The sequence below is a fragment of the Suncus etruscus genome, chromosome 11 (assembly GCF_024139225.1).
Source record: "Suncus etruscus isolate mSunEtr1 chromosome 11, mSunEtr1.pri.cur, whole genome shotgun sequence".
Classification (NCBI taxonomy): Eukaryota; Metazoa; Chordata; class Mammalia; order Eulipotyphla; family Soricidae; genus Suncus; species Suncus etruscus.
Window position 1 is genome coordinate 99,883,502 of NC_064858.1, and position 12,828 is coordinate 99,896,329.

At 36.8% G+C, this 12,828-nt stretch overlaps 1 protein-coding gene across 1 annotated transcript in view; it reads left to right on the top strand.

The window, feature by feature from the left end:
• CNOT2 (CCR4-NOT transcription complex subunit 2) overlaps positions 1 to 12,828 on the top strand; it is a 112,109-nt gene that overhangs the window by 1,396 nt on the left and 97,885 nt on the right. The window lies entirely within an intron of this gene.

Consider the following 12,828-nt stretch of genomic DNA (forward strand, 5'->3'; position numbering starts at 1 on the left):
TAGAGGGTGTTTTCACTTTTGCCACCCAGAAATCAAACTCTCTTTCAGAGCATCCCTCTTACTTTTCCTGGAAGGTTTTATTCCTCTCCCCACCCACCCTAAAGTACACTGCTATTTCAGCCCTTAGATTTATTTATTTATTTATTTATTTATTTATTTATTTATTTATTTATGTAAAACGAGTGAAAATGCTGAGCGAACAGCATCCGTTTGTAGATTTTTAGAATCAAAAGTTGGACACAGAATTCCTGCCCTGCACGGTCGATGTTAGGAATATTGAGAATTTGAGGATCAAAGTACAACTTCTCATTTGCCTTTTGAGGCGGCTTCATGGAAATAAAGTATGAGAGGGATGGGCAGGATTTTTAAAATATATGACAGTCGAACAAGGGAAGACTCGATGTGTTTGGCAGGCTATTTCCTAAACATTTCTGAGCACATGTCTTGCAGTTTCGGAAGAGGAATAGTCCAAGTTTAAACAGTTGATTAAGAATCAGTGGGCTGAAATGGCTAATTGATTACATTCAAGTGGTTAGATGTCTGCGTTCAGATTTCTTCATTGATGGACTTGATGGATCAGGATCATTAGTGAGCTTTTGTGCATGTTTGAACTACTCTTGATGTTCTTTTTTTTTTTTTTAAATAAGTCTAAAGGAAAAGAGCATGTAAAAAATATGACTCCTTGACTTTATAATAGCTTTGTCTTCTTCCTCTGAGGACTTGAAATGTGGTCACTTGCATGAATATATTGTCTTTTAGAAAAAACTGAGAAATCATTTCACATCTTTTGTAATCTTACTAATGCTGCATCAATAAAAATAAGTGAGTTTAATTTGCTGGCAGAATTCTTTTTATTCTATGTATACTCTATAGAGGTAGCTGTAACCTAATCAGATTGCTCTTGGAGAATGAGAATTGCCTGCAGTTTTAACCAAGCTACAAAGACAACCTTAATTTTTATCTTTGCATTTTAAACTAAATTTAAATGGTAGAAATAGGAAGTCAAAATGCAGGTATATGGGTGGTTTATGTTCTCTTTATTTGAGAAGCTTCAGCATAAAATTTCATTAAGATTTCTCCAAGTGAACTAATTACTACTTATATTTTCACTTAGTAACTCCTGATGTATGATTTACTGTTAGTTTTTTCTCCAGACACTTTACATTTACTTACAATTCAAATTCTCTTGTTCAAAAGAAAATATTTCAGACTTAAGGATAGGTTTTATTAGAAGTGCTTTTATTTTTTTATATTTATTCAATAAATACTGATACTAGAAACACTTGTATATTTCAGAAGAACATCAGACCTTTTCAGTTTGTGAGAAATAATAGTTTCTCCCTGTTTAGTGACAATTTTGCCTCATAATATTTTCCAGTAAAAGAAAGGTATGCTGCTTGTATGTATGAGATGAAAAGTCACATTAATAGATACAAAATTGAAAAGAATTCAGTTTGGGTTTTTTTTTCTTGAAAGTCACTGTTAATAGTATTTTTAGAAATTTTTTTTTAGATCTTTTTGGTTTTTGGGCCACACCCTATGGTGTTCAGGGGTTACTTCTGGTTGGCTCTGTGCTTGGAAATAACTCCTGGCAGGCTTGGGGACCATATGGTATGTGGGGGATTGAACCCGAGTTGGCCACATACAAGGCAAATGCCCTATTTGTTGTTGTATTGCTTGTACCTACATTTTTTAGAATTTTTATTGTGGGAAGTTTATTATAATACTTAAAAAGCATGATTACTTGTGCCTTTTCAAAATAGGCATTTGAGAACAACTTCTGAAAATAGTGATACAGTCTTAAGGAAAGATTTTGTTACTTGAATTAACCTCTAGTGTACAAAGGAGCAAAAGAAATCAAAGCATTGGGTAGGACAGTAATTTCAGAGAGTCAGAGTTAGTTTGAGTTGCCCTGTAGCAACAGTTTGAATAGAATTACGAGTGAACAATATTGTTCACAATATGGCTTCTAGTGCTGTGGTAGGAGTCCTGGTTGATGACACAGGTGACTTCCTTAATGAGGATGAACTCTTTCTGTGTCATAAGGAATTGAATTTCATTGCTTATTTTATAGATATTATGGCAAGGCCTATGGACACTAAAATTGCTCATACAGAAAGCGAGCCTTTCAAAATAGATTGGAAATATTTTAGGATTTTAGTATATTAACCCTTTTCATTGAATGCTTCAAATTAATCTTTCTGTATTTTTCTGAGAGAGAGAGAGAGAGAGAGAGAGAGAGAGAGAGAGAGAGAGAGAGAGAGAGAGAGAGAGAGTGTGTGTGTGTGTGTGTGGTATTGGGGGTGTGTGAACCCTGGGCCTCACATGCAAGGCAAATACTCTGCCACTAAGTTACATCTCTGCCACCTGTTATTATTTTAATTTTTGTTTGGCATTGTAAAAATTGTTTTAAGAGCAGAAGGCTGCACATATTCGTGCGCAGGGGCCGCTCAGCAGTTTACAGAGACTTTGTGGTACTGAGGATTGAGCCTGAGCCTCCTGAAAGCAAAGCATGTATTCAGCCCCCTGACCTGTTTCTTAGGGAACCATCTTTAAAAATTTTTTAAAGCACTAATAGATTACGCTGATATGATTTGATCATTATTTTGTCTATACAGTTGGGAATGATCTGGGAAAAGGTTCCTGATCATCCTTATCTGACAACTTGTTCTTAAAATACAGAATTAAATCCTTTGGAGGTATGCACTATTATGAGGTAATACAATGCTTTGTGATATTTTATGTAGCATTTCATAATTCAATCTAATATGGAAATGCAAGTGAATTATCGAGGGGGAAATTATTTTGGGGGACACTCATGTTTTGGATGCTGAGCCTTGAAATTTTTAGATATCCTAGTTGTTTTGGACATTTATTTGCCTTGGAGAGTCTGTGTCTTGTGTACAGTGGGTTAATTTTTAGTATTCTGAAGTTTGGCAAGCCTCACTGTCCACAGCTTTACAGGGGACTCTTTCTTAATGAAACCTTTTCTGACTCCCAGAATCCTTCAGCACACTAATTGTATTCTCCAGACTTCCGTTATTGAATGTGCCACGCTGTTGTAATTTACTATCCATTCCACCAACCATTAGAATCTCAACTGTACTGTGAGCACCTGCAAGGTAGTACTTTGTCTTATTTGTATTTACATTTATTTAGTGCTTTCTTGACTGTATAGCACTTAGTCCGTTATCAGTAAATATGTAGTAATAGAACTGGATTGTCACTTGACACTCAGTGCTTTCGAAGTGTTCTGTTTCCCGTTCCACAGATCAGAAACAATAGAATGAAAGAGGGGTTCGGGAGAAAGGCATCTTTTATTCACTTCCCCAATCCTTTCTTGCAGTTTTGCAACTTAATTATCAATGGGAAACTTAATCAACTTGGAGAAATGTGTGTAGAGAGTGTCAGATGAGGGAAGGATGCTAGTCATAAATGTCTTTTTGGGTAGTAGTTAAGTCTGTATTTGCTAGCTGTATTTTTTTTTTTTTTTTTGGTCGATTAAGAACATTGTGTAGCTATTAAATTTGGATGTTTTGAAGTTAGAGTTCATTTCTTTTTATTCCTAATGCCTGGCTTAGTGCGAAGTAGCTTTCTAGTTTGGATTCCATTTTTCTTTTCTTTTCTTTTTTTTTTTTGGTTTTTGGGTCACACCGGGCAACGCTCAGGGTTTGCTCCTGGCTCTATGCTCAGAAATCACTCCTGGCACGCACAGGGGACCAGATGGGATCCGTGGATTCTAACCACCATCCTTCTGCATGCAAGGCAAACACCCTACCTCCATGCTGTCTCTCCAACCCCTCCATTTTTCTTCAATAAAAAATGTGTGAATGATTTAATGTGCCTTCATGGACAATTTAAATTCCAAAAATAAAGACCATTTTAGGTTTTTTACTGAGTATCAATTCCAGAGCTTCACACACAAAGGACAAGGGCTCTACTGGTAAGCTACACCCCCAGCTGAGAAAATTGATTGATATTTATGTGGGTTTTTTTATTTATTTGTTTTTGGGCTACCCTACCTAAGCAGTGCCCAGTGATTACTCCTGGCTCTGTGCTCATGGATGTGTGCTCAGGAATCACTCCTGGTAATGTTTAGGAACAGTATGGGATGCCAGGGTTCATGCAAGGCAAGTGTCCTATCTCCTGTACTTTCTCTCTGGTTTTCCAAAGCAGTAGTGTTTTTGTTTTTGGGCCACACCTAGTGGCGCTCAGGGTTTACTCCTGGCTCTGAGCTCAGAACTTGCTCCTGGCAGGTTCAGGGATCATATGGGATGCCAGAGATTGAATTCAGGTCCATCCTGGGTTGACTGTGTGCAAGGCAAACACCCTACTGGTAAAGAAGTAATTTTTTGGGGGGGACAGACCCGGTGATGCCCAGGAGTTATCTTGACTGCACTCAGAAATCGCTCCTTGCTTCCATATGGGACACTGGGATCAAGCACATGGTCCGTCCTAGGTCAGTCAAGTGCAAGTCAAACACCCTACTGCTGTGCCACAGCTCCAGCCCCCGAAGCAGTAATTTTTAATTAAGCAAGTGTGGTGGCAAATTTGCAACTGCAATTAGTAGCCTATTCATTATCTTTGATTTTGATTTTGCGTAATTTTTCAACATTTTGATACAGAGAAGCATTAATTAAAGGGGCACCTAGACCACTCTAAAGAAATTTATGTATCATGTGGTATATATGTGTATATGCCTTTTGCCACTTTAAAATCTAAGAAATCTCAATTCGAGAAGCATCTAGTCCTTACCTCATGAGATCAATTGAGAGTTTGTGCACCATTTGTTTTTGTTTCTGCTGTTGTTTTTAACCCCAGAAGTACTCAGGGACCCTGTGTGGTGTTTGAGAATCAAATCTGGATGGCTCATGTGCAATTACGTATCTTAATCCTTTACTTTTTCTGTAGCTCTGAAAAGATGATTTTTGTTTGGGGGGCATGCCGAGTGGTAAGACCTATGGGTTCCAAGGATCAAACCCAGGTCTGCAGCCTGTGAGGCAAGCGCCCTACCCTGTTTCTATCACACCATCCCCACGCGTTATCTTTTTCTATTTTTACTATATCTAAACATTTTTCTTATTCTTGTTATGGGGACACACCTGGGGATACTCAGGGGTTACTTTTGCCTTCAGGAATCACTCCTGGCAGTGCTTGGGGGGGACCATATGGGATGCTGGAAATTGGCCCAGGTTGGTTGTATAAAAGGCAAGTACCTTACCAGTGTACTATTGCTCTGGTCCCTTAAGTGTTTTTTTTTTTTTTTTTTTAAATAAAAGTGGCAAAGAGTGCATACTTAGAGAAATGATGTGCTCTGGCAGTTTATTTAATGGTAAACTTTAAAAAAATGCATTTTTCAGACTTTGATATGCCGTTTTCTTTTTATATACTTGGTGTAGGAGCATAACTCCATTTTATATCAGCATCTGTACAAAGTATAATGACTGATTATGTAATACATTGTTTTTTGGGAGAGGAACATTTGGTTTGGTCTCATTTGGCAGGAATATGTTTTTTATTATTTTTTACATTGTAAATTATGTTTTTACTTTATGCAGATTTTTGTGTTTAATTTTTCTATTTGTATAAGGTCACTCACAGATTGTTAATAACCTTTAATAAATTTGCCATGCCATGATCTCTTTTACCTTATTTTAACTAAGCATAAACATTTTGGGGGAGGGGTGCTGAAATTTTGTATTTATAAAACCCTGTTATTGGCAGTATTATAAAGTTGTAAAAATTATGGTAACTAAAATTTAAAAATTTATGTTTGTTTTTTTTTGAGTGGGTCACAGCTGGTGGTGCCCAGGGGTTACTCCTGGCTCTGAGCTCAGAAATCACTCCTAGCAGGCTCTGGGGACCATAGGGGATGTCAGGGATTGAACCCGGTTCCGCTCCGTGTCAGCCATGTATAAGGCAAACACCCTACCCGCTGTGCTATCACCCCAGCCCCTAAAATTAAAGATTTTAAATGAATAAATAAAATATATGCGCCAATCTGCCATATAGCATCTCAGTTTCATAGGGTGTCATTTTGATGTTAACTTAGGAATAGTTAAATATTAACGAAATTAGAGCAAGTAATCTAATTAGTATGAAAATTAGTAAATGAGGGCTGGAGAGATAGTACAGCCAATAGGTTGCTTCCAGGCAGGTTTAATCCCCAGAATCCCATATGGTCACGGGAGCACCAACAAGAGTGATGCCTGACAAGGAACTGGAAGTAATTCCTGACCACCATTTTGGCCTAAACCAAAATAAGAAATGAGATCTTGATTCTTAGTTATTAAATTTTGATTTTGGGGTCCACACATGGTGGTGCTTACGCTTACTCCTCACTCGGTGCTAAAAGATCACCCTTCATGGGCCTTTGGAGACCATATCTGGTGCTGGTGATTATTGGACCCGGTTGACTGAGGGCAAGGCAAATGCTTTACACACTGTTTTCTCTCTTGCCTCAAGAAGGTAGATTTATCCTGGCTCAATGGTTTTATAACTGGCTCAATATCATATCCTCATTTAGTATTATCTGTAGGGAAAATCCTGATTTATTAAATTTAATAGGTGGAAGAGAAAATTTTGTTTTCAGCTGCTCACATAATAAAGAAGCTTGAAAAGTAATTGGAAATTTTTATTTCAAGTTTGACTTTGTTAATATTTAAGAAATGAAAAACATCAACGAATACCAAACTTTAACAGCAGTAATTATGCGAATAGATAGTAATGATGTATTATACCAGTGCTACTTTTTTGTTTTAAGAAAGGATGGCACACCACACAGTGCTCAGCGCAGGGTTTTCTTCTGACTCTGGGCTCAAGGATTACTCACGGCATGGTTCAGGAGCCTTGGGAAATCTGAACCCACTGACTCCATGCAGGGGCCCACTGGACTCTCCAATCCACTCAATGCTACTTTTTTACAAAAACTTTCTAAAAATAATTTTTATTGTGATCAAAGTGAATTACAAGTCTTTCACAGTAATATTTAAAAGTACATAGTGACAAAGAATTAGGGCCATTCTCACCACCAGTGCTGTCCTCCTTACCTGTTCCACCCCTGTTCCCAGCATGAAGCCCATATACCTCCCCCTTCTGCCCCTTGGACTGCTAGTGTAAGAGGTCTCCTTTCCCCCTTTTGCCCATTAGACTGCTAGTGTAAGAGGTCTCCTTTGTGTTTTTGCAAAATTTTTGTAAGATGATTTTCTGTGATCATGTTCTGAGCAAATGCACCTGAAGGGTTAATTTAGTAGTGATTAAGAATGTGCTTTCATTTTTGTAAATGATCATTCTGGCCTTAGATTAGTAACGAGAAGGACAGCCTTTCTGATCTATATAAACTAATGAAAACTAGTCTTCATAGGCATGCTGTTTGATTTCTATAGAAAAATCTGCAGCAATAGCAGTTTTCAAATATTTCAAATATTTTCAAAATATTAAAATCTTAACACATTCATACACTTTTTTGTGCTATATGTGTTTGAGTCACACATCTTAAAATAGTTCCATAGGTATAAAACAATAGTGGGCCAGTAAATATGGGCATTCAACCTATGACTGCTTTTGAAATGTTCAAAGCATAGTTTTAAAATCCGGTTATCTCTTAATTTATTTTCTTTGTTTTTTGGGTCACACCTGGCAGCGCTCAGGGGTCATTCCTGGCTCCATGCTCAGAAATCGCTCCTGGCAAGCTCAGGGACCATATGGGATGCTGGGATTTGAATCACCGACCTTCTGCACACAAGGCAAATGCTATCTCCATGCTATCTCTCAGGCCCCATATCTCTTAATTTTAAGATCATGATGCCCAGCTTAAAATTATGTCTTTTCTTATTTTTTATTATTTTGGACCATTCCTAGCTGTGATCAGGGCTTGCTTCTCGATCTGTACTCAGGGATCACTTCTGGCAATATTTGAGGCACTGTGAGTGGTTCTAAGGATTGAACCAAGTTGGCAGTCTATCTCTGTTTTCCTCCAGTGTACACTTTTTCTCCAGGGTTACTCCCAGCTCTGCACTCTGGCATTGCTGGGGGAACCATATAGGATTCCGAGGATTGAATTTGGGTTGGCCTCGTGCAAGGCAAACCGCCCAATCCACTGTCTCCTCCAGTGTGTTTTTAAAGGTCAGGACTTTCCTTTGCAGGGACAAGATCCATCATATCTGTAGTTTCACAATAAATTTTGGGGGAGACGTACTATAAAATTTAGGTTCTATTGGTTGGATTTTAGTATTCTGAATATTTTCAATTCTGTTGTGGCCCTAGAGGTAGTCAGGAAGTAAAAAAAAAGTTAGCAGAATTACAGATAATTATAATTGCTGTGAAGAAAATAAAGGGGATATGAAGAGGAGGGAAGTTGATGAGTTTGGCCAGGGTAGGATGCTTGCCTTTCATGCATCTGCCACTTGGTTACATCCTCAGCACCACATATGGACCCTCATGCACCATTAGGAATGATCTCTGAGCACTGAACACAATCTTGAGATACGGTCCAAATGCTACCCCAAGCCCCCGAAAGAAGAAGGAAATCTGAAAGTTATACAGAATTTTGGGTGGGTGATTTTTGTGGGCAGAAGCTGTAAAAGGCTCTGAGGATGGGGGGTCTAGCTTTGCATGTTTGTGGATAGCAAGAAGTTTCACAAGCAATTTAATTCAGTGCATGCTGCATAAATAGGAGTAATCTTAAAGAGAGAAAGATGATGAAATATCCATATCTTTCACCTGCTGAAAATACTTGAAATTTTATAGAGAACTATGGAGAAGAAGGATTATTTTTCTTTAAGAGACATTGTTTCACAAGTCAGGCAAATGAAGAGAAGGTAAAACTGAAAAGTTTTTGATTTGCACAGAACAAAACCTTTTAAGAGTGTTTAGTTTTGCAATTTTAGAGAGGTTTTTCTTAGAAATTAAAAATGTCATTTAATCAGGCTTCCATTGCAGTTCAATTAATAATATATGCCATCTAAATACTATTCAAGGTTGGTGTTTATGGCTGTCTAGTAGAAACCTTGTTTGAGACAGTTAATGAATTGGTTTTAGTTTGTTTTGTGGGGGGAGGTGATAGATCACATCCTGTGGTGCTTCTGGGTCTCTGCTCTGAATCAATTTTGGAATTGCTGGATGATAGTATTTGATACTGAGCAAATTACAGGTAAGGCAAGCCCTAAATCTTGCTCTCTCTCTTGTTCATGAATTGGTTTTAGGAGGTGTTATTTGAACTGAATCATGGTAGGTGATTTGGAGTTAACAAAATGGGAGGGCTTAAAGGATCACCCTCGAAATATAGAAAGTCTGAGAGAATATGCTGGATTTGGAGAATGATAGAGTAATCTCTAGTTCTTGATGTCCCCTTCTGACCATAGAGAAGTGAATTTCATTATTGTGGCACTAGGGATAAAACTCAGGTACTCATAATGCAAGGCAAGCACCCTAAATCCAGGTGTCAATCTACGAGGAGTATTTGATCAAAATGTTTCTTTTTAGTTTGGGGGTCCACACCAGTGGTGCTTCTGGCTACTCCCACTCAATAAGGGTTAAACCTTGGCCTCCTGCATGCAGAGAAGGTACTTGACCCATTGGGCTATATATCTCTTTCCTGCTTCTGATCATTTTTCTCAAATATAACTAATGATAAAATTTGTGCTTGATAATGACATTAAGCTTCACATTTAATTTATAGTTAAAATTAGAAGCTGTATAGTATAGTTTTTAAAAAAATGTTAAAAATAAATGTTAAAAATATTTTCTTGTTTTTTGTATTTTTATTGACAGATTTATTAAAAATGACAGTTATATTTAATTTTTTAATTTAATTATTGTTTAGGTCACTTATTTGTGATAGTATTAATGTTTATGGTTAATATTGTCATTTTGATGCCAACAAATATGGGAGCAGCTTTTTAAGAGAATAGTATAAGATCAGACAATTAGCTAACTGCCCAAACGCAAAGTATCAATAACTAAATTTTATAATGATAACAGTACGAGAAATGCCTTACCTTTCAATGCACAACAATCATTTTCTAAAACCAATACTGTGTGGTTCACTTTCTTATTTTTCTAATGCCGTTTAGTACTATTCTACTTTCCCCCATTAGATTATGTTTCCAAAGACCCAGTACCCAAGAGATCTTACATATTTGAGGGAGAAAAACAAGTCAATACTATTCAGACAGATTACACACACAATGAATAGTGTACAATAGTTTCAAAGTACTGCACTGGCTTTCTCAATGTTCTAAATATAAATTACAAGTGTATTTCCTTTGTAGGAAAATAATCGGGCATGATGTTCACAAAACTGTTGAACATTTAACAATGATCAAGAGAAAGAATACACAATTACCAAAAAATGAGAAGTTAAAAAATAGTTATTGCTTTTAATCCTTAATGAAGAGAGAATTAAATTCAGGAAGACTTCCTTCTCTACAAATTTGGAGACTTCAACTATTAACTGCCCTATTAGGATGGCCAGGGCAGAATCATTTCTAAAATTACCCCCAAAATCCATTAAATCAGATATTTAATAAAAGTAAGACACTTGAAATGCAGCAGTAGCACAAAGGAAAATGAAGGAAGGAATAAAGGAGCGGTAACTGAAGAAACAACTAGTTTCATTATAATTACCAATAATCAGAAATCGTAATATTTTGACATGCTTAATCAAGGTAATACTTTTGTTTTCATTATCTCAATACTTCCCCTTTTGGGGGTGGGGAGATTGAGCCACCACATCCAGCGGTGTTACTTGTGGCTCTGTACTTAAGAATCACTTCTGTAAGTGCTCAGGGGACCGTAGGGATTGCTGGGGATCAAACCTGGGTAGAACGCATACAAGGCCCCTCATTATCTCAATTCTTATCAGAAACATTAATATATATATATATATATATATAAACATATATATATAAATGAGGCTCTCCAATGATAATCAGTGTCTCAGCACCCAAGAAATAAACACATATGAATTCAGATCAGGACCCATCATTCATCTGTGGTGAACTTTCCAAAACACAGTATCCGTTTTAAAGGTTAGTATAGATTCGAAGATAAATGACCTTTTTCTCAACTTTTAAAGTAATAAATTAAATGACAAGGTATTCCCTCCAAATCTCCCTAACAACTCTGTAATACTTACTGCACATAAAATGAAAGAGATGGGATGGGAGTGAGCACTGCTAAAAATCTCTGGTTCTATGGCTAATTAATTATCTAAACATATAGATATGTTTAGATCTAAGTGGAAATTGAGGTACAGAGAAGAAACTTGCTATGGAGAAAGATGTAACGCAAATTCTCAGGGGCAGATAAAATTTGACGGAGTCAAATGCGTATACTCTTCTTATTTGATTTAACAACCCATTTATCAAAGTATATTTTGTAGACTGTACAAGTGCTTCAGATAAAACAATGCTAAAATGTTATTTGTTACTCAAAATACAAAACATGATATTTAACACATGGGAACAAAAACTGGTAACGGGTAAAAAAAAATAGTCTAGACTTCTTTTTAATAGATAATACATTTTTTTTTTTTTTTGGTTTTTTGGGCCACACCCGTTTGATGCTCAGGGGTTACTCCTGGCTAAGCGCTCAGAAATTGCCCCTGGCTTGGGGGACCATATGGGACGTCGGGGGATCAAACTGTGGTCTTTCCTTGGCTAGTGCTTGCAAGGCAGACACCTTACCTCTAGCGCCACCTCGCCGGCCTAGACTTCTTTTTAAAACCAGATTGCATCTTTCTTGTTTTCATATACAAATATAATACCAGAAAAGCACAGTGAACTCTCAGATGTAAACTGTGGCTAATTCTAATTTGCCTTGTAGCTCACCTTTAAACAGAAAGTCCAACTCCAAAAATAAAAATAAGAACTCAACAAACAAATCCTCACAAGAGCCTTTAATTCTTAAGTCACCTCATGAGGCAAGTAGTTATTTATCCATATTTTTAGAATGAGAAAACTGAAGTTTAGGGAGGATATCATAACAACTAATTAGAAGTGTTAAGACTGCTGATTACCACTCAGACTAGCTAGAGCCTAAGACCTGAATATACAGAAAACCCCAGCGTAACATAGCATAACTCCTTTAATGGGAAATAGTTATAATCAGGTCCTTTTTATTCAGATGAAATGAACTAAGTGACAATTAAGATTAACCCCAGTCTCTTTTAAGACATCATACTAGGGTCTTTAATTTTTGCATATATGATGCAAAGCTATCGTTTGGTCTTTGTTCAAACTGTTAAAGAATAAATCAAACAATTAACAATTAAAGAATAAATTGTTTTATTTAGAAACATTAATTTGGACTTTTATTTTACCTTTCCATACATCAGAATTAACAAATATCACTATCAATCTAATACATACTGCAACTGTGTTGTTTATAATAATTTGATAAAGCATATATCCACTATCTTAGCATTGTAAAATAAACTCTTCTAATATTATAGATATCAGCTCCTACATATAGTATAACTAATTTATATATATATATAAATTATATATATATGGGTTTTTTTTTTTTTTTTTTCGGTTTTTGGGCCATACCCGGTGGTACTCGGGTTACTCCTGGCTCTGAGCTCAGAAATTGTTCTTTGCAGGCATGGGGGACCATATGGGATATCAGGATTCGAACCACGTTCGTCCTGGATCAGCTACATGCAAGGCAAACACCCTACTGCTTTGCCATTGCTCCCTCCCCTAGATTTAAATTCTTGAGGAGCTGGAGTGAGCCTGTATGTGAGGGAGCAGTTCTGTGGAGAAAGGGCTTCTTGAAAGGGATAGGAAACAAGGAAAGCTCCGAGGAGGATCTTAGTTTTTGATG